The 4,593-nt window shown below is 38.3% G+C and overlaps 1 pseudogene; it reads left to right on the top strand.

The window, feature by feature from the left end:
• The first annotated feature begins 527 nt into the window (after positions 1 to 527).
• Positions 528 to 1,736, top strand: LOC114099017 (centromere protein N pseudogene; annotated as a pseudogene).
• Positions 1,737 to 4,593: the final 2,857 nt, after the last annotated feature.

Below are 4,593 nucleotides of genomic sequence, written 5' to 3'. Positions count from 1 at the left end.
GCTGCCTTGCTAAGAAGCTCCTGAGTGCTGATAGCTGATTCTCCTGCATTATCCATGTGACAATCATTCTCCCCAGGTCATCCACTGACACTGTCATTGCTGCATTTCTTCTGTTGCCCTTGCTGAACTGCCAATATCTGGTCAGGTAGTAAAAGAAGAAGAGTAGTTCTTCTTTCCAATGGGAAAAATTCAAGTGACAATTAATATGATAATGATACTTTTTATATAGATTTTTGTAAAGAATATCAAGATATCAAAAACCTTTCAACATCCCCAGCCCTTTTTATATTTTATTTCTGAAAGACCAGTGTCATTAATTTTCTTAGGGCCTTGCTAAGTTGCTGACCTGGCCACAACTTGGGATCCTCCTGCCTCAGCCTCCTGAGTCTCTGGTGTTTTTTTCTGTGAACTTACATATTGTTTTTTCTTCATTCAATGTTTTAATGTCTGTATTACACTTTCCTGTATTTTATTAAATAATCATTTTTTTAAAAAAAATTACAAAGCATTGGTGGCTTTGAAGGCGCCTCGGCGGGCACCGCTGCTGAGAGGACTGCTGGAGATGTGGGTCGCCTCCATGAGATGAAAAGATCTCTGCCAGACACTCCATGATGTCCTGTGCTGTCCCAGGCCCAGAGCCACGTGCCAAGCCCATGGAATGAAACCTGCCAAAGAGATGGATGAGACTGTTGCTGAATTTATCAGGAGGACCATCTTGAAAATCCCCATGAATGAAATGATGACAATCTTAAAAGCCTGGGATTTTTTATCTGAAAACCAACTTCAGACCATAAACTTCCGGCAGAGAAAGGAATGTCTGGTTCAGAACTTGGTTGGGCTGTGTGAGGAGAAGAGTGCGAGTGTAAACGATGCAGCCCTTTTAGACATCATTTATACTCAAGTACATTGGCACCAAAAAGTTTGGGATGTTTTTCAGATGAGTAAAGAACCAGATGAAGATGTTGACCTTTTTGACATGGAACAATTCAAACGTTCATTTAAGAAAATTCTTCAGAGAGCATTAAAAAATGTGACAATCAGCTTCAGAGATGCTGAGGAGAATGCAATCTGGATCCGAATTGCCTGGGGAACACAGTGTACAAAGCCGAACCAATACAAACCTACATATGTGGTGCATTACCCCCAGACTCCCTATGCCTTCACCTCCTCCAGGCTGAAGAGCATTATGCCCCTTCTGGGTCAGGCACTGACAGTTGCTAGCAAACACCATCAGATTGTGAAAATGGATCTGAGAAGCCGACACCTGGACTCTCTCAAAGCTATTGTTTTTAAACAGTATGATCAGACCTTTGAAAATCACAACTCTACAACACCTCTACAGGAAAGATGCCTGGGACTAGATGTAAATATGGATTCAAGGATCATTCATGAAAATGAAGTAGAAAAAGAGAGAGTCCAAAGAATAACTCAAGAATGTTTTGGAGACTATCCTCAACCACAACCAGAATTTGCACAATATAAGCTTGAAACGAAGTTCAAAAGTGACTTAAATGGGGGCATCTTGGCTGAGAGGAAAGAACCCCTCCGGTGCCTAATAAAATTCTCTAGCCCACATCTTTTGGAAGAATTGAAATCCTTAGCACCAGCTGGTATTGCAGATGCACCACTTTCTCCACTGCTCACTTGCATACCAAACAAGGGGATGAATTATTTTAAAATCAGAGACAAATAAGCTGTATAAAGTTTTGTAAACCCAGGGGCTCCTTGGTGATGGTGTACAAACATTCCAGTTAATGGCTAGATGGACAGCCTCTGGCAGTAATCTTTACTTTAGAAATTAATCCTTAGTATTGACAATGTAGAAGTGTTCCTATAATTTTGGGACTGATTCTTTCCTTCTTGTGCCTCCTCTCCCACTTTTCCTGCTAAATATAGCAGTTGTGAGCATTTGAGAGGTCACAGGATATGTATTGGGCTCTGGATTGACCTTAGTAGAACAGAATGCTCTGAAGCCAAGCATATGGCACTGTGGTTGATCCTGTTGGCCTCATATATAGTGCCCTTTTCCCCACTCCTGCCTCTATTCAATCCTAGGGAGGACTAGTTCCAATTGTTCCTTTCTAGGGATCTTCTGTTAAGCCTTGATCACTTAAAAGGAACTATACCCAACTCAGAACTTCTAGAAGAATCATAAAATTAGTCCATTCAGAGAATAGAATTGGGTCCACTAAGTTGTTACTGGAGGAAGTTACATATCCAATGATTCATTTTTATAAAATAATTGTTTCATTGTAAATATGATACTTTCCATAATGCATTTTATCATACATGTAACATCCAAACTGACCATTATAATACTTATTTGTAAATAAAGATACTGAAAAACTGGTAAAAAAAAATTACAAAGGATTTGAGAACTATACATTCTATTCTCTGCTTTTAGTAGTAAGCTTTATTTTTTGAAAACCTTCCTTTGAATTATATTGTTTTTAGCAATGGCTACCATTAAATTATCCACCTACTGTATACCCACTGGAAGTCCAGAACTACAACATACTTACACTTTTATTCTTCATCCTATTTCCCTGATTAGTGCCACTTGAAAATTTTTAACTTAAGCACTTACTTTTAGAAGAAATAGTTGTTACAAATTTTGACTAATTTAGTTGTTTACCATTATTTTTTGAATTTGTTTCTTCCTCTTAGATTCATATTTGTGTTCTTGCTAAGAACACCCACCAGTAATTCAACTTCTGTCTGTGACAACTTTCTGAATAATTCCATGTGCAAAACAGCCCTATTTATCTCTCACAACTGAATCATCAGATAAAGAATTTTAAGTTCAAATTTGTTTACCTTAAAATGCATTTTCCATTAACTTCTTTCATCTATGAATGTAGTAAATTTTAAGGTGAAATTAATTTCAATCTTACCACTTGTTTCATGCCAAACACTCTTTTCTAGTCTCTTTCTGGAAACTTTGGGGTTCTGTACTTGTCTTTGTATTCTAAATTTCATTAGGAAACAGTGTTGTTCTGACAGCGTTCCCTAAGTACTGCCAGGTGTTTACAGGCGGGATAGACTTTTAATCTGAAGGCATAACATTATTGAGTTCTAAGAAACTGTTGTGGTTTGAATATGTGGTGTTTCTCAGAAGCTCATGTGTTAATGCAAGAAAGTTTAGAAGTGAAATGATTGGCTTATGAGCATCTTAACCTAATGAGTGAATTACTATCTTGGTAGGGATCAACTGGGTGGTAACTCTAGGCAGGTATGATGTGGCAGAAAGAGGTGGATTATTCTGGGTGTGACTTTGGGCTATATATTTTGTCTGTGTTGTGATGTCCTGAGCTGCTTTCTTCCACCACACTCTTCTGCCATGGTGTTCTGCCTCACCTCTAGCCCTGAGGAATGGAGTTGGCTGTCTATGGAATGAGACTTCTGAAACTGTGAGCACCAAATAAACTTTTCCTCCTAAAATTGTTCTTGTCAGGTTTGTTGGTCAGAGCAGCAAAACAGCTAAGACATAAATGTTTCATTTAATATAAGGTATTACTTCCCTTGATTATTTCTTTCTGAGTCTTTTATTATATGCAGTTTAGAACATGGATTCCACTATCTTTATCTTATTATATACTTCATACTTTGTATTGTCTTGTTTTGAGTTTGATTTTTTAGTACATAAATTCACTCTTCAGTTTCAGGAACCATTCTATTTACCTTGGTTCATTTATATTTTTTCTGTTATGTGATTCTTCAATTTTTATTATTCATGTAATATAGTCCGTGAATAGCAATGTTCTCTTGCAACTCTCTGTGCTAAAAGAAACCCTAATTAATTATTTTCTGCTTGTTCTAGTAACTGCTTCTTAGGGCCTAAATTCTTCTGGTTATTGTCTTTCTGGTCTCAATTTTATAGTGAATTTCTCTGAATCCTTGGTGACATTTTATTTACTCCTTAAAAGGGGAGATATAATGTTATAATGTCTTCTGCAGTATTCCTTTGCTCTTCTTTTCTGTTTTGCAGTCTTTCTTGTGGCCTAGCAATGAACTTTAACACTAATTGACAGGTCAGCTAATAGAGGTACATGGTGTTCTGTAATTGGCATGCCAGCACTGATAGACCCAACATGATCTTTTCTTAAAATTGGGAGCCATCTCGCCACAAAACCATGAAAAGATAATTTTGGCTTTACTATAAATTGCTGCAAATTCTGAACCTGCTTGGAATGCCTGCCCGTGCCTTGAACTCACCCATGCCTGGCCCTCTGACCAGATAGCAGCACTCTCTAAAACTTTAGTGATGCCTCACAAATCTTGGCCTTCCCTGGCCAGATAACTACCCTCTCTGAGGCTCTAATGACCTTCATAAATTCTGATGTCAGGGCCAGCAAAAATGTAAACTACCATTAGTGTTATGCTCCTCAGAGTTTTGTTATCTGTAACCCCCCTTTGTGTAACTTTCTGGGCTATAAAACTGGGCTGCAGGAAAGCTGCAGCTGCTGTATTGTTCCGCGGTTTTGGGTGGGAGAGGCAGCCCAGCTGGTGGAAATAATAAGCTTGCTTTAATTTGATTTTAATTGGAGTCAGTGGTCTTTTCTTGCGTCCTGGTCTAACAAGCACCTTCAGGAG

The sequence above is a fragment of the Marmota flaviventris genome, chromosome 8, assembly GCF_047511675.1.
Source record: "Marmota flaviventris isolate mMarFla1 chromosome 8, mMarFla1.hap1, whole genome shotgun sequence".
Classification (NCBI taxonomy): Eukaryota; Metazoa; Chordata; class Mammalia; order Rodentia; family Sciuridae; genus Marmota; species Marmota flaviventris.
Note: the sequence above shows the minus strand (reverse complement) of the source record. Positions and strands in the feature narration are given on the sequence as shown.